We start from the raw sequence: 23,647 nt of genomic DNA, 5'->3' as shown, positions 1-23,647 counted from the left end.
GCTAATCATCAATGTATTACTGTCCTTGATGTCTCAAGTTCTTACTTCTCATCTATCACTTCTCTTTTAATCAATTCAAAATATTGGTAAGTAAAATAACTTTCTAGATTGTCACTAATTACTATATCATTTTTAAATTGTTATTTACCCTCACCCATTTCTGCATTTCAAACCCCATAACTTCTTGTCCTAAACTGCAAAGCTCTCACAAAATTAACTGTACCTTCGCTATCATGTTATCTTCCTGCAAGGCCAACCTCTGTGTTCTAGCTGCCAGTAACGCTAAACTCAAAATATCGGCTTGTTCCACATGCAAAGAATTCCCAGTCAGAATCTATGAAGCCAGAATCTCTTCCAATATTAAGTTTCTCCTGCTGTCATACATACCGGCAGAAAGCAAGTAATAAAAGCTTAACTGCCAAGTATTTCACACTACTTATTTGCGCTAAAACCTCTCATTATCTTTGTTATCCTTTCTTCCTTCTTTTATCTTATCTGTTGTTTGTCATTTCCTAATCTTTTAAGTTATTAGCTGTTTGAGGTAGGGAGCATAACTTGTTATATATTTGAATGGCGTTGTAACAAAGGGAGGCTAAATTAATTGAGTGACTCATTATCTGCTATTACTGCAATAAATACTTAATATATTACTACTACCACTACTGCTAAAACTTATGAGACTTCCTTTACTGCCATGCCACTATTTTAGAACCCTCAAGCAACAATTAGGGTATATTTGAGGTAAATGAGGCACAAAATAACTACTGTGCCTTTCTGGGCTTAGCATAGAAATGCTGCAATTCTGCTCCAAATGAGCTTACTGAAAGAGGACAAATTCATGACAGCAATGTCATTTTCCCATCACAGCGTAGACAGTGGCCTCTCTTTCACTGTTGATCCAAGTAGCAGTGGCCCACCAGTTCTAAAACTTGAGGAAGAAAACCTTCTGGAAGCAGCATGAGAGAAAAGACGACCACTGGCTTTTTACTTAACACGCCAAGAGAGGAGTTTAGAAGGAGGTGGGCCCCTTGTTTCCTTCTGATCTTAATGGAAAATTTCATTTCCTCTCCCAGTTTCTTGTCTTTCCATAAGTTTATAAAAGCTCTAAAAGGGGCTTCTCAAATCAACATTACTGTTAAACTCTTACTTTTTGCATTTTGTTTTCTGTAACAGCAATAAAGGAAATTAGCACTAATAAGCATAATTTCTATTTATAGAGTTTTACTTGTTACAGATAAAGCTGCACGTTTAAATTAAATTCTACCAGCTATATAAGGGCTGTCATCCAAGACACAGCATAAAAACGGTTACATTTAATTGAAGACTAAACGTGTATCAACCCAGGATTAGATGGGATGTTAACAAGAAAATCTGAGTATTAAGTAATTATATTACACAACTATGAAGACGCTTGATAGAGAACTTAGACTGAGGGAACTCTATTTGGAAACACCAAAGTGACACAGGATAAATCTCATTTTGAGAAGTGATCTAGGATACTTCCTGCATTCTTAACACCAAGCTCACAGAGCTCAAAGATATAACCTAGATAACTTCAGACATGCTCCCTCTGCTACAATCAGCACAACCACCTCAGTAGCCAGATCTCAGCACAGACTAGGTAACAAATGAGTATTAATCCAGCTTTTCAGATTTCTGTGTAGTCTGCTCCAAGCCACGTAGAGCCATGACAGAATTAGGAGGTTCCTCTGTCAGCCAGGTAGTCAATAGTTTAAATGTAGCTGTAACCATAGGAAAATATGCAGGGCCACATCTGTTGGAAGAGTCATTGACATGATTTTACATTTTACGTGACATAGTCCCTGCAAAGACATTATCTGGATAAAAGATGGAATGTGGCTTTCATTTACTCTTACTGTACCCTAAAGAACTTTTAACTCTTTTTTTTGCAGCATGACACAGTTACTCCAGAAGAAGTGGAATGCTTCATCCCTCTTCTCGTCTATTCAGCTTACTCTGCAGGGTAGCTGTTTAGAGAGGTTTTAAGCGGGCTTAAGCACGCTCTTTAAGGCAGAGGATGAAAATCAATGCAATTGGAGAGTATGCATTTCACATGAAATAGTTAACAAATAAAGTACACATACTATTTGGATCAAGGACTGAGTCATGCGAGTATACACATTTATATATTAACCACCGCACTGAAATTTAAAAGAAGGCACTATTACCATTTACCATCCAATCAGAAAGAATTCCACTGTGAGCCCTGAATACCTGAAAAGACAGGATATAGGCTCAGGTGACGGTTTAGAGGGGGACATATGAGTGTACAGTAGCACCACTGTGTAAGTAGTGCAACATGCTCACCTCCGCCCCAGAGTTTTTCATCTCTAGCCAGCTATATGCTGTGTTTGATGAATGAGTGTCCTCTGTTCTGCCTGCTAGCTGTTACAAGTCCCCTTCTCACTCATTTACTAGGAATATATGTAGTCCTGATAAAAGTAGCTGTGTGAGTATGGTTACACCACACAATAGAAGAATTTGTCCTCCATCTCCTTATGAAGTAACCTCATTTTTAGACTATAGCATTTTTTATCATGAACCAATACATTTTGAAGTTTAAGACCTATTGAAGATTTTCTCCTAGATGTATAGCTTTGCTTCATCATGACAGCTAAGTTCTTTTGCTTACTTGGTTAACTTAAGTAGCCTGCCTGCCCAAGACCTGCTCCCCAAGGAATCTGGTCTATTTGCGTTTAAAAGAGTTAGCTGGAATTTTGTGCAAAAGTGTAGCAGCTAGGTTAGAAAGACCACTCCAGATGACTGATTTTTTTTACATTTCTAGGTGAGATATTGCTATGGATTTCACGTAAAAGAAGCTGAGCTGGGAATTACTGGAACAGGAAGAGAAATAAACATCATTTCCATCTTAAATAAATAAGTTCTTTATAACAATGGAACCAAAAGGATCCTTTTCATTTTAAATGAACGTCTTAATCATTGGGAAATTTGGCTGCTAGGGCAATGGGCAGGGAGAGCAGTTTATGTTTTTTAGATCTGTCACTAAGTTCTGCCCATACACTCTTGAAGATTCCTTTCAGCCCCTAAGCAAAAATCGTTGTGAACAGAATTAATACAGTCACTACTGCGAATTATCCACTTGGAATTTCTCTGCTTTCAAGCGGAGAAGCTTTCAAGTCTTCTATAGAGACTATATCAAACAAAAGTGGAAAATTCCAGGCACTCACAATTCAAAATAGTGTAGTCCAGATATCAACTGTTCAAAGTGATTTTACAAGTCAAGTATTCAGGTATTTTCATCTAGTATCAACCTTTTCAAGTAAAATATTGCAAGGCTGGAGAGCTTTAGGAAGAAGTAGAAAACAAATAGCTGAAAAATGTAACAGACAACATAAAAGGATGAAAAAATCATGTCCTAATCAAGTACTAATCTAATAGCTTAAACTAAAAATCTTGTCCTAATCCAGTACATTAAATACGTGAATTTGGTTTCAAATTACAAACGCATAAACAAAAATCAACTAAATAGATCCATATTTTTCAAATTATTTTATACAAACACATTACTATGCTGTTTACCGTATTTCCATGAGTGAAACGCACAGCAGGAAGGAGGATCAGATAAGACATCCTGTAAACAAACTTCAGAAATAGGCAGAACCCTAATGTTCATGGGTTCTCATCTGGAAGATGGCTATGGCGTAGGCATCCACTACTCTGTTTAGAGTTTCCCTCTCGTATTTTCAATACGCTACAATTTTGAATCCTACCATTTTCAAATTTGATTCTTCTCTTAGTCTACAGTTAAACATTTTATATGCCACCAATGCATGCCTCATTTCTATCATATTTTTATTTCATCTTTTTATGTACTCACAGCAATAAAAGATACTCTATGTTCCCTAGTGATCAAGGAAGTGCAACAAACAGGGCCCTGTTGAATCCTGCTGGCTACAAACTCGTGTCAAGTCTTCCATCCTGCTTACAGTTCCAGTATGAAATGCTGAGTTATGGAAGCAGGGTTTACTTAGTGCATTCCCGGCGATCCCTCTCATTATATACAGCCGAATTACCAGCATCCTGAGGCAGTGAAAAACCTCAGTCACCAACTCTTCATACTGTTGTTGCACCACGTACTGAAATATACAATGAACTTCTGATTCTCCTTAGCTCCAGGCTAGGCTCGTTACAAAGGTTGTTCTTTCTCTGCCCTACTTTCAGTTCATTTTATCATGCAGAGCTTAAAGCCCTTCTTCTAATTTATTTATTGGTCTGAACACCAAAGAAGCTTTCTATTATGATTTGCAGCCATAGCTCCTTTTGAAATAGATTTTAAACTTAATATCCTGCTGAAACTAGCAGGCATAACACTTGAGAGTATGTGAAAAATACCTGACCAAACCTAGGAGTGATTTAAAAATATGTACACTCAGCAATAAAAGGTAAAATTGATAGAAAAGACAGTGGCACAATTGACTTATTTATTAGATTTAGAATTCAATTTCCTTTATGCAGAGTAGCCTAGCACAATTAGTAAGTAAACTCATGTAGATCCAAGTGCAACTGATGTTAATTTTTTTTTTTCTCACACTACTGGCCCTCCAAGGTAGCTGGAGAATGCAATTAACAGACTTTCTCCCTGCAATCCTGTTGATTGTTCCCAATAAAACTAAAAATGGAGAAAATTAGGTTGACCGCATCACTGAATCCACACAAGCTGCTGAAAATCATCATTCTCCAATAGGGACACAGAACAGTCTGGCAGATTTGCGAATACCAGTAAATGCCTACAAACACACAAGCACAAGGAAAGGAGCCGCCTTTGCCTCTCAGGTAAAAAGAGATTTACCTATATGCAGTGCTTAATGCCGTCTAATAAAACGGTTAAACAAAACAAATCACCTCAGGGGGATGAAGAAGGTCATGTTTTCAATAATATTACAAAGAATAGGTGTTTGAGGATGAAAGTACCTTAAAATATACCACTTTAAAAGTACAACTTGCAGCACCTACTGTTGTCGATACTGAAAACAGGAAAGATGAGACAGTATCCAAACAGGATATTAATAACACTCCAGATAATTTAAGTCTTAATAACACTTTCATATGAAAAAGAGTATGAATAGCCTTTTAGCTAAATACTATTTTAGTCCACTCTTACAAGCATTACTTGATGGTCTATATGTTAAAATTTATGAACAGGATATTCTAAATATACATAATTTTTGGTATATAACAAACTTGAGTTTTCTAAGAACTAAGTGTGTACTGCCTTTGGCTGTTTTTCCTGTTTTTTAATGACGACAAAGATATTGTAATTCTACTTTTTTAAAGGTAATTAAAGTGAAAGGCTTTGGTCATCTCAACCTTCTCGTTCCTACCAAAAATATGTATTTAAGTCCATCCAGCTTCACAGCATTTTGCTAAACCATGAATGAAAAATTTAGGTCAAATTTGCAAAACACATTAATGAAAAAAATCCAAATCAAAACATTTTGAAAATAAACACCAACTAATGAATTAACTAAGTCATCATTATGAATTTCATATCCTAGGAAGGCAACTGTTGTCATTACTAAGTGATCTTAGGTAGAAAGATAACCTCTTTCAGGCTTATGCTCCTTCTGTCCAAAGTTTAACCCATCTAATTTTTGATTGCTGAAAGGTTTTCATTGCTGTGACTGGTGATCAGATTCCTCTTTCAGTTGCAATTCCACAAATCCAGTTATGATTGCAAGATTTTCACAGCTCCTTGAGTAACTGCATTTAGATACTAAGATCTTTTACAACTCCCATACTGAAGATAATCGTACGTTTTAGCCTGTTTTTTTTTTTTTTTTGATAGCGTTCCTTAAGCAATGGAAGACAGCTGCCACAAACTAGGTTGTTACAAAGCTGTGGTATTTGCCTTGAGAGCTGCAGGAGATGGGTGCTGGAACAGTTGGAAATGTCTAGGCAGTGTTTATAGCATGACTAGGGAATAAGGATGGGACAGATATAATCATGTCCATCGATGACAGTGTTCCCTTGAAGTAGCAGTACTTTGCAGGGTGGATGGGATAGGGTTTTGCCTGGGATAATCTCACAGGTTGTGGTTTTAGTAGAAGCATGACCAAAGTGTTTGATACTAAAACAATAGAGATCAACTGAAACTGAGCTGTTATTTCCCTGCTCCTGCTCTTCTCATCCAGGAACAGAGGCAAAAAGAAGAGCATGACCACACTGTCTAAAGCCAGAACCCGAACGAACCAACATCATTAAACCAATTTTCTATCACTCTGTAAATTTTTACCCTTGAAAAATGGTACTATCTCAATCATCGTGATTAGGTAACATTGTCTTCAATTTGCACAGTACAATAGGAATTTTAATGAGCTAAAGTAGAAAGCAATAGAGAATTACTGCCAATAAATAAACTGAGTATGTGGCCAGGCAGGTAGATTGATATTTCACAGTACTTCTGGATGTTGTTAGGTAAAGGGAGGATTGGGTTATTCAGGTAGCAAAACAGAACAGATCCTCACCCCTACTGCTGTTCATGAAAATTAGTGATATTAGCATTTTTCCTACTCAAACATGTTGAACTTTAAAGGAAAACAACTCAGCCTCTCCACTTCAGGCTCAAACCTCAGTTCAGGTTCAAATACTTTCTTTTCGTGAGTATTAAAACATTTATACTCAGAGAAGTACACTTCAAAGAAATGAAGAACGGAAGTCTACTGGAGCAGCATGTGAGTGCAAGTCTTTGTTAAAAAGCAATTAAGAAAACAGAAACAGGGTACTTACTTACTCCATATATATAGCTTGTCATTAAAATTAACAAAAATGTGGATTTAATGGGGTTCACGTACGCAGGGTAAGGTAGTCCATAAAAAAGGAAAATAGCAGCTACATTGCCCATCTGGGACATTATTCTCAACAGTACTTAATACTGGTATAATTCTGCTACCACTAATTTTACTAGGAGAAAATCATAGGTGCTTTTAAAATCAAAGTCATCTCTAGTCGTTCCTGCACTGGACTTCAAATCACTCCACAATAAATAATGTGCATGCTGTCACCTAATACAACATCTTCTGTTCAAATATACTTCACAGTTTCTTCACCTTTGAGTTCTCACTCACCACTTACTATGAAAACAGGTCTCTCTTCTTTCTTTCTTACCCTATATAGGAAATGTAATTTTTAGACTCTTCGTAAGTCCACTTAAAGAAAAGTCTGCCTAGGCATATAACAACCCTGTTTAAGGCTTTTAAAAATCTATTACGGTATCACAATTGCCGCCCGGTAACAATGACCTTGGCCGTTCCCAGGGGCAGGCGGCAGGCTGCGCAGCGCGCTGAGCGCGCAGGTCTCGGGGCTGGTGCGGGCTCCCCGCGGCCGGGGCCGGGGCCGGGGCCGGGGCCGGGCTGAGCTCGCTGCCGCTGCCGCGCCGGCCTCGCGGCCCAGCGCCCGTCGCCTCCCCGGCGGCAGCTGGAGCTCTGCCAGCGCCGCCCGCCGCAAGGGTCTGGCGAACCCCGGGCCTCGCTGCGGCACCACCAGCAGCCCGGGCTGCAGGGGCCACACCTGGCAGCTGCTGGGCCACACTCAGACTTTAGGGACCAGTGAGAAGCAAGAAAACTGTTTAAACGAAACAGATAAAAAAGCCCAAGCAGACCCATGACTGAAGAGTAAGGAATCTATTGCACCAGCATTGAAGTCTGTCCAGAAAAAATTTTGCGATACAGACAGCTCTCTGCGACACCCTCTCACATCTCTGTTTGAAGAAGACTAGCATGACAGGACCCAACACATTGTAAAGGTGAACACAACATCAGAGAAGATGGACAGGTACTAGTAAATTTGCTTCCATAACAACTTGAAGGGTGTTATTAATGAGGCTTTTTTTTTTTTTTTTGGTAGCAATTTGGATTACTTTTGTAATTGGACTAGTAATAACTGTTTCATTTTGTTTAGACTGTTTGTTAAGATTCTAATGAGGCTAACAATTAATCTATCTATAGAACAGCAAAACTTAAGATCATTGATCTCAGCTGGTGTCATTGCAGTTTATATTGATATAAGTGCCCCAAATATCTCTTACTCAGGAACTGAAATAGGGAGTATCTTAAAGCAGAATAAGAGAAAGGAGGGGAATTTGTCTTGCTGAATTCTCACAGCACATTTCAGTTGTGTCTCTTCCTCATTTACCACGTTTAAAGTCTCTGTGTCATTTGGTTGACCCTCCTGAGCTAAAAGATCATGGCACGACTGGCTACAGTAAGAGCGGACTGAACCTGAAGACTGGCTTGGTTCCTTTCATTTCTGCATGCTTACAACACAACAATTTACATTTTTACAATGAATTCAATGTTTCATTTCATTTTCTTCCAAAATATGATACAATATACTCTTGGTTCAACAGTGGTTTGTATTAAAATAGATTTGAATGAAGCAACATACACTGAAAACATGGAAGAAAAGCTATCGAGTCTACAGATGTCTTATAAAGAGACTGAAAAACAATCCGAAAGACCTGAAGATATGTTGACCTCTTAGAACAAAACTAGATTGCTATTACTGCTCAGGAGTGAAGCTAAAGATATTACAACTTAATATTAGCCAAAGAGAAAAAAATAGGGAAAAAAGAAGAAAGACAGAAGATAAAAGTAAAAAGCAAAGCGATGCCAAGAAACTGAATTATTTTCCTGGAAATAGCTTAAAACTAATGACCAAAATGAGTAAGGTTGGATAAGCCCACAAAAGGATTTTATTTTTTATAATATCGTTTCAAAATGCAGTTGCATGTTAATATTAGAGGATATTTTAAAGATCATATAATTTATGGCCAATGAGACAACAAGATCCTAGTCTGGCTCCATATTTTAAAAAATACAAGTTGCAGATTACCATATGGATTTGTATGTGAGAAACTGACACTGAATTGCAGAAGTCCTAAAATACAAGGTTTAAAGAAAAGAAAAGCTACATTAAACATAAATAGAGACTAGACACAAAGTGTTGTCATGGGATGTACTCAGGGCATGGAAAAATTGGGCTACGTTTTGGTAATGACAATCTATGGAGGCGTTAGTAAAACAAAAATCCAAACAACTTGTTGAAACTAATGTTAAATTGAGTGTTTAAATGGAAAGGAAAAATATATTTGTGTAATAAACTAAACATTCAACTTAAACAGCATTAGACATGTAATTTAAATTACTAAGTCCCTAAGTTACTAGGCTGTGTCCCTATGTAGAAAAGTACGTTAATGATAGAGCAAAGACTGATAGATCAGGATCCCAAGTGTTATGTATACCACAACTATATTCTCTGTCTGCAGTTCTGACGCAGCAGTAATGACACAGTAAAATGTAAGACGCAGGATTCAAAGAATGCTAAATATCATCAAGTTACTGTTATATATTTATAATATATACTTCATATATTTATACTTCAGTAACTTGGAGATTATGAAATTTTACTTTTCTGGAATTGGAACGATCAGCCACACTTTCATTTGATCTACATTGGTTCATGCAGCCTAGTCAGCAAGCTTCCTCTGGATCACATAATTCACAGTGCAATGAATTTGCAAAACTAGTGAATTATTAACAATTACAGTGACTCTATAGTCAAAATTCCAATTAATTTGCATTGCCTTCTGTGTTCACTGTAAAAGAATAATCTTGTATCAATCACTAAAATGAAAAATGGAGTAACCAAATACATTAATTGCTATTCCTCCAGGCTTTCAAGCTAATTGGGGGTTTGGGTTCAGGAAGAGTTAACCTCAAACACCAAAAAATCAAGGCTGCAGTTCAAAAATAACTGGTAAGTTTTATTTATTTTGGAAAAATGTACATATATATTAAAATGGTAATATCATAATCTAGCCCTTACATAGCTTATCTTTCTAATAGATCTCATTCATATCTCAAGATTTCACCCCCTAATATGGAAGTAAACATCAATACCCCTATTTTCAGGGGGAAAAACCTGAGGAAGAGAAATGACTTGCCAGTCTCTCAGAAGGTCACCAGCACAGTTGCCATGAGAATTTGCCAACAAAACAATGTTCAGCAATATTCTTTTCTAGTAAAATTTGAAATGTCATTACAAAGAGATGAATTCTAGTGATTTATTTATTTATTATAGCCACTTGTTTGACCAGGCTAATACAGAAACTCTGAGAAATCTTTTAGATTTTCAGTTGCCTGCTGAATCTGTTTGCCCAATAATTTTCTCTGCCACTGACTCAGTCAAGGATCTAAATTAGTCTAGAGCTAGTATTTAGAAGAATAGACTTACAAATATTTAAAATGAGATGAAGAAACAATTTGGTGGGGGTGGCAGAGTTTCCAAGACCAATATGAGGCAAATTAATCTAGCATTCAGTTTAATAGGATAGTATTTCAAACAGAAATGGAAAAAAAACCCCATAATATCAGTCAAACAGAATCAAAGACATAAACATGTTTGGAAGTAGAAGATAAAAATTACTATTACTAGAGATGACTTTGTAGTACTTTTAATCTCGAGAGAATTATAGGAAAACAAATTTAGAAAAAAATTTCCCTGAGGCCCCCACTTTAAATTTTAGGACACCGTATAAATCACCGTTGTTTATGATAAATACTTTTAAGAGTTAGACTATATACAAAAGTACTATACATAACTATATCACTACAGTTGAGTCATTCAGACCCTCTGGTACCTTCGATGTTATATTGGAATGATATGACTTTTTACATAAGGCATAAGGAACAGCTACGTTTAATGCACCCACAGTAAGGATCTGTTGCTGTTTATCTACGTCAATAGAAAAAGCATAAATGAAACACAGTTGTTGCTAACATAATATTTATAGTGGATCTTATAAATTGTTCAATATAAAACATAAGGTAGTCTAGTATTTTAGAATAACTGATATGAACCGTACAATTATGACAGCATACTTACAGTACTACTAAAGGCTATTTTTATTGGAAAATTATTTAAAATCTTATTCATTTAACAGACCCCATTCACTTAAAACCCCATTCACTCAGCATTAAAAATCCTTAAGTTGGATACTTTCCAGGATGTCCAGAGGCACTGAGAATTATTTTCTTTTATTTAATTATTGAGTTGCCAGATGTGTCCCATCTTCTGAACATCTTTCTCTCAAAGAACAATCTCACAAATACCTGTTACTGAAGGCATTATTTTCTTTTATTAGGATCGTCATTTAAGCTAATAAAATAATTATTAAGCACTAGGACAGGTTAGAAAGGGTTTGCAAAAGTGAGAATTCCCTACTATGAGGAATGCCAACGACTTACTGTTTTGGATATACTGCAGGGTTGAGAATACTGACAGGATAGGAAATATTTGAAGAGTGAATATACTAATATTATCTCCCATGTCAACTAATTGTGTGAATTCATAGACTTTTTAGACTTTGTAGCTACACATAGCTTTGTTAACTGAAGGAAGAGTTTGAAATGAATTCATAAATATTTTTAACACTCATTAAGTCTTTCGTGCTCCTGATTTTTATTTCCATCAGTTCTTAATAGTAATAAATCAGTACAGTCTAGGTGATGACATATGAGACAAATAGATCCTTCTGTTCCACCTGCTCTTCTGAAGAATTACTGGGAATGGATATTATAGCAGTGAACAAAGCCTGAACAAGAGAATGTCTTTTGCACTGGTCCAGAACCCTGTTAATGCTAGAGGGGGAGTTTTGCTACTCCTGCCACAGTTTCCAATTGCTAATGGCAGTAAAGACTAGAGGATAACGTATACAAAAGCTCAGCCCAGCATGCAGCAGCCAAAGGCCCACAGAGGAGTATCCTTTCTCCCACATTGGTCATATCTGAATACTGTGCTCAAGCAGTGCTGAGCAGAGTAACAGTAGTAAAGAATAGCAATAATTATATTAACAAAAATCCATAGTCTTTCTTGCAATGTATAGGCTTCACTCACTGTAAGCATAATGGACTATATTTTAAAAGCATTAAACCTTTAAACCTGCCTTTAATTAATAATTACATTGATTAAACTGTTGCATGTTGTTTTTATTATCTGCCTTTTTCAGGGCAGCTAAGTATCTTACATAATTAAATATGAAATTCTGCAAAGAAGTTCAGAGTCTGTAACCACAATTAACATTTTATAATTGTGGTTATTTTAATTCTGAGACATCGTGGAATCTGTTAAACACAAAAGTTGAATAAGGCCTTTTGACTTTCAATATGCTATAGGAATTCATCTGCCCATTAAATTTTGTGAAAACTCTGCAAAGCCACCATAAAAAATGAAAATTGCCTTTTTAAAATCACATTTGTATGGAGATGTGTCCCCATGGCTTCCTCCTGTCGGCTGCCAATGACAGAATGCACACCAGAGGTAAATGGAACCAAGCTGCCCATCTGTGTGCCTTGAACACAATTGTGTGCCAGCAGCTAAAAAGTACATGTAGAGACATACAGGTAGAGATGTATATCACATGAAGCTTCTTCATCCTGGAAAATATAATTTGAAAAGTAAAACCAGGTGGTAGTCCATGACTGTCATCTAAGTTAACAATGCATCAGTAGCAGCATCATTTGCAACTTTGGGACAGAAAGCATTGCTATCACATTGCCTCCAAAGCTCTGCCAAGACGAACATGTGCTGTCAGGGCAGACTTCAGTGGAGAACAGAGCTTGACAAGCAGGCACTGATTCCACCCTCTTCGTGAGAATCACTTGCCAGTTATGTGGTATCAGTCAAAGGAATTTCTGAATTACATAAATTGCTGCATGTCTAATGAAAAAAAAAAGAAATTCATGCTCTTACCTATTATTGCTTCATCCTAGCCTCAAGAGTTGTCCTTTCTTTATCACATTACATTAATACATAAGAAAGTATGGCTCAGATGAACATAAATTTGAATGATTTTAGGTAGATAATAAAGGTAGTTTTTCATTGTATTCTGCTACAGTAGCATTTTATTTCTATCTATCTCTAACATGAATATGTCTGGAATATTTGCAATAAAAAGTTGAAAGTACTGAAAAGAAGTAACTAAAATTTAATTTGGTTATTTTTAGTACTTAATCTATACTTCCCTATATATTTATTTTTCTTCCATGTCAAGTCTAGTTGGCATGTATCTATAAAAGTGCATTTCCAAAACAGTAATATGGCCAAGCTCTAAATTAACCATTGGCCTAATTGCACCATTTTTTTCCTATGAGAACTTAAATTATGTATTGTTTAGAACAAAGGTTTCCAAAGTGAAATACACTTCTACCTTAAATACTGAGAATTACCCCTAAAAGAAAAGCTATCTTTCCTAAGACAGGATATACCTTTATTAAGTCATACTGCCTTCTTAAAGTGAACAGATCCTCACCAATAAGTCCCAGAACCACAGCAAGTGAGAGTCTGATATCTAAATTTCCCCCCTTCACAGCTTCTCCTACAAGCTGAGTTTCACTCTATTTCCAGTTGATTTGCTCTTGTCCAAAGATATCCTAAAATCCATCAAATAAAAGATTTCTCAGTAACTATTGCCCTGTTTTTTATTGGCTATGTATCATCCCTTTCGGCCCATTCAGTATGCCTTTCCCCAGAAAAGTTCTCTGGCCTGTCATCTTTAAAAATGTTGTTTCAAAGCATCTCAGATTGATCCTTCCTCCATGAATTACAAAATATATTTTAAGATTAGGATAGCAAAGCCAGTGTATAGGAGAAAGTGTAGAGGATTTCTATTAAAGGAAGTATCCTTGTCCTGTTATACATCTCAAATGCAGTAGATAACATGCCTCAATACTGAAAAACTCTTGCATACAGGTTGCAGGGATAGCTCATGCAAGTATCCTTTATTTTAATGACAGTAAGTCAGTAGCAGACTAACCAGGTTAAAGCCCAGAGAAGTCCAGGTGTTAAGTTATGGAGAAGAAGGAATGCAGAGGACACACTGGCAATCAGCTGGCAATGAGGGGCTATTTCATTATTTGTAGCTAGGCCTATGAAAAAACACCAGACTTTGAGACTTAAGTTCTGACTCTGTAACAACTGTAAAGGCTCACTACTCCTGATTAAAGTTATTGAATAAATTGCTGCATGCACACAAGCTGGCTAATCAGTGGAGACACACAAATAAGCACAGTAGCAGAATTTGACTTTGAATATACATGGACACATGGACAGTGTTTGACAGCACAGGGGACTCCTTCCCATCTATGCACCACACGGTGACTTTACCAGGGCTGCTGTGCAGGAGCAGCCTTCTTGGCTGTAATCACGTCATGTGTTTTTGACCACTCTTCTGCCTGTTCTGTCTTGCACCTTCGCTTCTAGCTGCATCTTAAGTCATTAGCACACTTGCAAAGCAAGTGAAGATGATCTTAAGGACGGTTCTTCAAACTGTAATACTCTGAATAAGATTTATCTCACCTAAACTGGGATATTCACAGCGTAGATAACCTAAATCTAATCTATGTGCCCAGATTCAACTAATAGCCAATGGAGAGACACGAATCCTTCTGGCAGTGCCACTTACCTCTTCTCCTAGGGGATGTCTGAAAGAGGCTACGTGAATTGCCCTCAAAAGGGCCTGTTACCTTCCATTAATTATAAAGCAAACCTAGAGAACTGACTCAGATGTAAATCTCTGTACTGTGATTGTGTACGTTAGGAGAAATGAGGCTCAACTGTTCCTGTGTTTTGTCTTTATAGCGTAGATCATATATTTGAGATGGTCTAAAGAGGCCCAAAAGCCTCACTTTCATATGGAAGATTGTCTTGTCTGGACACGTACCACAAAATACAGTTTTAAAAATGCCTGTTAAGGAGTCAGATTAAAGCTTGCCATATCAGAACTGCCAGATAGAGATATGCTGTAAAGATTCTTGAAAACAACAGTCTCTAAAGCAGTATAGAAAGACTCCCATAACTTGACAAGCAATACTTACAGCCCAGAGTTTTAACAGGGGCTTGTTTATGCTCTATAACCAGAAGCCAGAAGCAGAAAGGGATGAAGACTGCACCACTGTAACTTTTGTCATCTCTAGGTAGTTAATTTTGTCTCTCTTAGGCTATGTCTTCACTGAAAAAAAAAGTTTTATATCTACGTACTCGACCCAAGTTTATAAATCGTGATTAAAAATTACAAGGCTTTGTCCCTATCAAAACTTTACAACTTTATAGTATCTGTGATTAAATTATACTTCAGCAAAAATACATCTTTTTTTTGTGATAAGAACAAGCCATAGTCTTTTATTATTCTATCGTAAAGTCAAGTCAGATTCCAAAGATGATGAGTGTGTGGGATAAAGGATACTGCTCTGGTCAGAGACTGCCATCTGAGTCAATACTAACAATAAGTCCCTGATTACTCGAATAACGTTTTACAATCAAATCAGTAATTTGATACCCAAGCCACTGCATCACACTACTAATATTTCAAACCTCTCGATGTCCAGACATGAACAAGATCTGACATTAGGACATTAGGCCTGGTTCACCTGAAAAAATTGACTAAAATTATTTTTAATTCAATAACCTTTTTTCCAGAAGGTCCATATGGGAACTATTCGGGAACAATTACAGCAGAATAACATAGTCTGGTCTACTTCCCTTGTATAGATAAACCCTTGCTCTAATATAATTCTACTGATTTCAGAAGAATTACTCTCAATTTTTCCCAAGTGAGAGACGAGACTCAAGCTCATTGCATGAGCTGATCACCTTCGTACTTTAAATCTATAAAATTGTATTCAGTTACTGATCTTTGTTGTCTCTAGAGTTAGAGGTTCCATTCATCCCATTATAGTCATCCAGTGGGCATCAGGGTCTAAGGCCAACATATCACTTTATCCTTTATCTGGCTTCATATTTTTTTTCCTAAACATGAAATAATCTCTAATATCGTGTACAGAAATTTATGCACCACATTCTTCAGTGTCAGTTTGGAACGTAAATGTGATCATACGTCTTATCAACAGGAAAAATAGGAGAAGGAATGGATGAATGTAATCTCCGAAAGAAATCTCGCACATTTTTAAAGAAGGTAAAAAAAACCCACATTTGCTTCAAGAAGTTATTTTTATATATGTTAGCAGGACACAGACTGTCAATCACTGTGTACATCCATCTTCAAGCCCTCCTTGAAATGCCTGATGTTATACCTAGCGGATTCCCAAATCAACCAGATTACATGATGGAGGGCTCAGAAGGTGAGGCATGCAAGAAATGCACTTCCCTCACAGGAATGTAGATCAGCTCAACTAGAAGCAGTAGCTCAGATGTCGCAATACAAATTCCATCAAATCTAAAATGCCACAGTTATTTAAACAATCTAAAGTCTACATAGGAGGCATCTTAAGCATTTATAATTAATAGTTATTTACATAAAATATAAACAATAGCAAGCAATAAATTTTTCTCACAAGTAGGATTTTTTTTGAAAAAATTAACTGAATTACGTTTTTAATAAAATGGCCTACATGCAAAGGTAATTAGCTGCAGTTTGTGCCATTTTTCTCTCACATTGATGTTAATCACATGAGAACTAGTATTGGAGTTTGCAAGCCCTTTACTCCAACTCCCTATATTTACTTGTTACTGGGAAACACATTGCCATTCATATGAAAATTATGAAAAATTCCAACATTATCTGTTTAAATTCTATGTAATCAAACTTGGGTAGGTCAGTGCTCCCTATTGATTTCAGTTAGAGTAACCTCTGTTTATGTCAATTAATGACGGCAGAAACAAGCCTAATCAATAGCTACTAATCTTAAATATCTTTACAAGAAGCACTGGCACTTTAAAACAAAACACTGCTGCTGTTGTGTGTGTGCATGTGTACATTTGCATCTGTGTGGGCATTTTACTGCAACAAGTTTCCTGAGTTTGGGCTTTGATCTTTGCAGGTGAAGTCTGAGTAACATCTAAAACATACTGAAGCAAGTAACATTCCTTCTAATTACATAACTTCCCAGACGACGATGGAAAATACAGTATGCAATCATATGGTTAATGTCTTTAAAAATACAGCACATTCACAAAGTAGTCAAAGTCACATTGCAGAGGCAATCTCAATTCTTACATTTTCTAAGTTCTGAATGCTTGACATTGAGACATGAATAACATTCATGTAGTGTATTTTTAGCTTATTTCTTACAGGAACAAAACGTAGATCATTGCTTTGAATGTCTGTCTTTCCATCTGGCACTCCTTAACTTTTGAATCTTTTGGACAACTTGTGTCTATCTGAAAAATATAGTCCATTATTTTCCTACAAGTTTCATTAAAATGAGCAGCTAGGTAAAGAGTTTTAGTGAAAGCAAGAGTCACTAAGAACAGAGCTCTTAACAGCACAGCACAGCTCTTAACCTTAACAGTTTGACAGCACCCAGTTAGCCAGTCAGGGTGCATGTACTGGCCAGCTGATCAAGATATGCATAGCTCTAAATTAGCCATAGTATATGCTGTTTCTTGCCTAGAGGCTTTCCCATAGGGATAGATAAGGAATAAAGAATACAAATCCCTAGGAAACCAAGTATCATTAGCTTCTGTTTCTCATAGAACAAACAATTTTCCATATATTTTTTATTACCTGTGGTCAGAGAAACAGAATTCTAAATTAAAGCACAGGCAAAAGAATTAACAGATATTTTCAATATTTTATATTTACATATGAAGCGCACGAAGTCCACAGAGGACAAATATTTCTCATTCTAATACCACTGAAAATTTGGAATGCAAGTGATATGTTGCTTTGTCTTCATGCAGAGGTGATACTGGCTGGCTGTGCATGTGTCTGTAGGCTCAAGGCATTCGGAGTCTGGTGGTAATGTGTTCAGTTCTGTAGACACATCTGACTTCTCTCTTGTCTTTCAGAGGGGAGAGTGTAGTCCCTAAGGCAACAACAGTGACTATGGAGTCAGGGAAAATGACACATCCGCCATCTTCTTTCTTTGTGAGCTAGAATTGATTCATTCACTGTGACCTTCTCTGATTATGAGAGCGGTAAGAAGTTGCTTTAGTTATTTTTTAGGAAAGATAGATTGCATGTGTTTGTTTGTATTTTAAACTGTTTGAAATAAGACCTCAGCTGCTCAGCACCATGAAAATTATTCAGTGTCTGAAACTAAACATCCAAAATCAGAAGTACTCAAAAGAACCCACTACTTTTGTTTAAGGTCACACAAATAAATTTGCAAAGTGAAGAACAGTAGATTGACCTACATGCTCCTAATCTGGCTCTTATTATAACTCACTTTAAAACTTCACTTATTTAATTGTTGACATAAAGTATCATTGAGGCCTGATTACCATTTAATCAAGCTGATTACATCAAAATATATGCTGGCCTCAGCAATTCAAGATGATTTATGTACTATACAATTTGTGCAGACCAATAATTGCAGTTGTGTGAATTTTCTGCAGTGAAGATGAGGCAAATATATTTTTAATTGCTAAACATAAAACAATCTGTTTCATAGATTCCTGAATGGCAAAGATAAATCATGAAGACAACTAGAGAGAGAAAAGCTGTTGGCATAGAAACTTCACAGTTAAAAATGCCTCCTGCTCTCTCGAAACGTCAGATTTGGATAACTAGGTTGGATTCCCTGCTCCTCATAGTAAACTATTTGGCCAAACAAGTGCTGGCATGAAGCTTTAACAACACATAATCTACAGTGGTTGAGTAAAGCCATATGTCTATACTTCACTGTAGTACAAGAGCAGAAGTTGCTCAAATTCCTTGGACTGCATACTGGAGGAGAGATATCAATATTATTTATGAGAGTCAGATGTTGGATATTCTGTCATTTTTGACAAAGACATTACTTGAGTTTTACAGAAGCTCATCAAACTTTGCATTACTCAGACTTCAAGTAAATTTAGCTCCTTGTTTGCGTACAGAATAATAACCATTTAAAACTCTTTTCAGTCTAAAGTTGCTAGCCCTCTAAATTTGTGTTAGTCACGCTTTTTTCTAAAAGGCAGCTATTGTACAAATTGAGGCTCGACTAACTGGGAAGAAACAAAGCATTCAAACGCCTGCTTATCAGAATGTGGCTGTACTAACTATTTCAAGAAGAAAAAGAAATAGGAAGACATTCCAAATAGCATTGTTGCAAATTGACTTCTGCTTAGATCAGCTATTTCATATGCTCTCAGTGCTCTCTAGGGTTGGTGCAAATAAATGGAGAGTCCTCTATGAAATCAGTCAGATAAGCTTGCCTGCAAGAAACAAGATATCCTTCCATCATATCTGCTATAAATGGCTGCCACAGCAAAATGGAGAACAGTACAATACTTCAGATGAGGTCTAGTAATGAGCATATCTAAAACATACACGCATATTTTCCCCAGCATAATTCTCGTCATCTTCAGAATCATCTGCCAGCAGGAAGCAGCTTCAGCTGGAAATCCGTTAACTTTGATGTAAAAGGTAGCCACTTCACTGTCTCCTCTCCTTCTTAAAAGAAAGAAGCAGTGGTTCAGATGGAGAAAAGGAGAGGGTTCTGCCACAATAGATATGGTAGCATTACTCAGTAATTATATATTATTTTGATTTTTAGAAATAGGAAGAAAGTATCAGAATGTTCACTTGTAGGGAATTTTGGGTTGGGTACCCCTAGGTTTATATTTTATCCTTTTATCATTCAAAACAAGAAAAAAAATCTGCTAAAGTATAAATATACTAAAAATCCTTCAAGCCTATTAGCTGAACAGTGATTTTTAAAACCGCATGTGCTTTCAGAGGCAAGGATGTCCTCTTTTTTTTTTTCTTTTGTAAAGCCAAATATATGCTACCCAGTAGTATTTTATTTTATGACAACTGATTTCCATCTGAGGAAAAGATTGTGAGAGTGTATAACCCCAAGCCAAGCTGCTGTATTTAAAACTGGGGAAACAGATTTCAAGTACACTGTAAAACTGGGAGGTCCTTTTGCTATGCAGTAGATCTCAGTGTGTAAGCGCTAACTATAGAAGGAAGCATTTCTCATCACTATCTTTTCCCCAAGGCTAGGTTCATGAACAGCACCGTGATACTGTAATTGAACAGCAGAAAAAGTAATGATACTATCTGAATCCCTAACAGAGGAAACGCAACCAATCATTTTCTTTGTGAGAGCTGCAAAACAACTGCTGTACTTAAATGTGAACAACACTAGAGCAATACTTTTCTTTCCAACCCAAGATCCACATATTGTCACACTTAAGAATAATGATAATAGAAATCTATGGGCAAACTGCTTAGTAATTCTTATTCTAATCTGTAATCACATCAGAAAGCTAGCTCAGAAAAAACATCTTCAGGCTTCCTTGGAATTTTATTCTCTTCTTCAAATGCACATGTAACTCAATCAATAGAAGTAATATATGCATCATATTATTAAGAGAAAATAGACTCTTCAGTAGTTCCAGCAGATGTTTTACTCCAAGAAGGAAGGATCATTTTTGCTAGCTTGGCTGCTTCACATTTAAACGTAATGTTCCTGAAATGTATCTTGTCTTTATGAAGAAATAAAATATCAGTAGAGCTACATAAAATTGTACTAAATAGCATCAGAATAAGAGTGGAAGGACTATCAAAATATCTTATTTTAAATGTTTATTCTACACCGCCATCTAGTTTAACTCCTCAGACACTGAAAAAAATAAGAATCTAAGATGTTGGAATTTACCCTCTCTATTTAGACAGATTGAGATGCAAAGATGGGTATTACCTAAGCCTGCTACATGAATAGAATATAATTTAATGTACAGGACGTTCAGCCAATACTTTCATTACCTATCACTCCACAGTTATTCCAGGGATAAATGGTTAAGCCATAGTGATCATTGTACTAAAAACATGCATACCTGGGGAAAAAAAGATTAAAGTTAAGGCAACTCAGATATCATTACAACCTTTAGAAATTCAGATGCCACAAAGGACTGTCTTGATATGATACCTCACCAAAAATTTGGTTTTTGTCAAACCTTAAAAATACATGATAAGGAACCAGAGAGAGGCCCAGGTGTACCACTGGCAGAAGAATGAAGAACCTTACTGAAAGATGTGGTGCTGCATCCATCTTTCTGTAGCAGAAATGAATTTGGCTCCCTTAGTTGTTTCGTATCACTATAAAAAGTAATCTGAATAACGCTTTGCCAAGGGAAAGCATTAAGAAGCTCAGGTCACATTCTAACAGAAAAATGAGGGAAACAGCTAGTTTAGGGGCAAGGCATAAAAAACGTACAGGCATTGGACTCTCAAGAAAATAAAGGATGCACCTGGAAAGTATCTTCCACTACGAGGCTTCTCAAACCGTATGCCGTTCTAACATGACTTTGTTGAAAAACTTCACTATTACTATGCTTTCCTCTTGCCGTAATAATAAACAGAATTTACTGTCTGTTTAAATTGTAATTTACCAGGCTAATACAGCAACAATGCTAACTGCTTTGAAACTAGCATGCAACTCTGAAAGTGGGACATAACGAGTGAAAGTTTCTGCTTCCTGTATGTTTGCAAAACAAGCTTCAGGGTCCAAGTATAGAAAAGTGAGGTAGGGAGGTCTGAACATATGTGCTCTGGGAATCTTTAGAAAAAGGATATGCCACATCAATAAACTGCAAGATGGCTTACCCCTAGAGAAAGCAGACAAGCTCACACAACTCTCCGTGTCATTTAATTCTCTTGGTTGCCAGCAAGAAAACTAGCACATTGCTTTAACTTCATTTTCTCCAAAACTCTAGAGCTTAGTGTATTCACTTTTTTCTTTCATAATGAGAGTTTAAAAACAGTAAAAAATATGAATACATGACTGCAGGAAAACTACTAATTCTTTGCAGAAAAAACAGATCAAGGGACAAGGGGAAAGATGTTCCACTAAAATGTAAAAACCTGCTCTTTTACATTTTTGCATTTCAAGATCTAGCCTAATCCAAAAGAGACCATGAGCAATCTGTTTCCAGAATCTTTATTTTGTTCTCTAAAAATTTTACTGTAAATAAACCATACTAAATTATTTAGATTAGTTTGACAGATTAAGGTTCTACTTTCATGAGATCTCACATAAAGCTTTTACCAGCAAATGATCACTTCTGGGACAATATTTCAGAAAATCTCCACAGAAAAACCATTAGCACTATATACACAGTCTTCCTGACAAAAACATCTTCTACACATCTTCTGCCTCCATACACCTTAGAAACAGAAAAAAAAGTTAAAGAAACCTCTTCCCATCTGGTAAGATTATACTTGCTATTAATAATCATCCCTTAAGAAATATCTTTTTTTTAACAATAAATAATTTACAAGCAAAAGCTGAAAGGAGAAAACATTGCACATGGTCGCACAGAAAGGGTTAGAAGGTATTCTAAAACGTGTAAGAAAACTATATGAAAGTACATATCTTAAAATAGGAGAAAAATGGAGAAGTCCTGAATTACTGACTCTATTTTTCCTCAAGTATTTTTGAGGCAGAGTTCTCACTGGAGTATGCTGAACAGTGCATCAGAATCAGAACAAGATGACCTGATTTTATGCTATGCTGAAAAATGTGTGACTTTAGAAAAAGTCACTTATTTTCTTACAACTTAGATTTCATCTTTCAATAATGAGGTAATGTTTTTACGTTATCAAAGGATGCTTCAAACACTTGAAATATATACCATTTCTCAGTTGAATTACCTCCTCATGGAAAAGGAGAGCCACAATCCATTCCTTGCTGGAATATGTGCTTTTGTTACACATGGGCAACTGAATAAAACACTACTACTGTCCTCTCCTCCTTTTTTCTTCTCTTCTTTCCCCTAAAGGATCAGTAGGATGTGGGGGAAAAAGACATTCACCTGATATCTTTGAAGTCAGAAGCATGCTGAGGAGATGGAAGCATCCTATGCAAGGCAAGGAAGAAGGCCTTCCATATACAGGATACATCTAATGGTGAAGCACAAGGACTAATGGTTTGCTAAAGCTGCATGGTTAGCAGGAGGAACAGAGATATCACAAAGTTACAATATCACAAAGCTCCCTTCCAACCTCGACTGTTCTGTGAATCACTCTTTTCCATACTTCAAGATAGTACCACCTCTTATATAACATTCCCTGGATGTATTTCACAAAGGAGTGAGATAGACAGAACTGCTGAAGTCAAAACTATAGTTGTGTATAGTGAGTAACTGCAAATTTACTGGGGGGGGGCGGGGGGGGCAAACTATTTAAACAGTAAATAGAATTTTCCAATCTCTATAAAGAAAAAGGTAAAAGTAAAAATACTGATTCAATAAGTGGATTTCAGGTATTTTGTACTGAAATCCTTCTGGCCCAGATCAGGACACAACAATTTCAATTATGATACAAGATGAGGCTCTTCACACTAAGGGGGAGCAAGCTGAAAACTGTACATAAATCTGAAGCTTCACACAATATTCCTGAGCAAACTGAGAATTTGGACTTTGGAGGTTTCTTTAAAGGCTATTACCTGACATATCTATTCAGGCTAATTTTCGTACCATAGAGTACACATCCTGTATGCAGTGTGGTCACGGCAGAATAGTACGCTACTTCAAATCAAGTACATGACATTTAGATAGCAGTGAACAAACAGAGTTCTAACTAAAAGTACTGCTGCTGAACAACCAGAATTTCACAGTTCCTGTATGAAATAATTTACCTTCTGAAGACAACAAATATTTT

At 36.5% G+C, this 23,647-nt stretch overlaps 1 protein-coding gene and 1 long non-coding RNA gene across 13 annotated transcripts in view; one reads left to right on the top strand and one right to left on the bottom strand.

Moving 5' to 3' along the window:
• TAFA5 (TAFA chemokine like family member 5) overlaps positions 1-23,647 on the bottom strand; it is a 470,229-nt gene that overhangs the window by 397,058 nt on the left and 49,524 nt on the right. The gene's annotated exons all lie outside the window — the stretch shown is intronic.
• Positions 7,498-23,132, top strand: LOC104153600 (uncharacterized). 2 transcript variants are annotated; one of them, XR_696305.2, is made up of 3 exons: positions 7,498-7,812; positions 17,845-17,973; positions 22,768-23,132. It is a non-coding gene; the product is annotated as an uncharacterized lncRNA (long non-coding RNA). The 2 variants fall into 2 exon arrangements; XR_011138829.1 differs by lacking the exon at positions 7,498-7,812 and adding an exon at positions 16,713-16,961.

This window comes from Struthio camelus, chromosome 1 (genome assembly GCF_040807025.1).
Source record: "Struthio camelus isolate bStrCam1 chromosome 1, bStrCam1.hap1, whole genome shotgun sequence".
Classification (NCBI taxonomy): Eukaryota; Metazoa; Chordata; class Aves; order Struthioniformes; family Struthionidae; genus Struthio; species Struthio camelus.
Note: the sequence above shows the minus strand (reverse complement) of the source record. Positions and strands in the feature narration are given on the sequence as shown.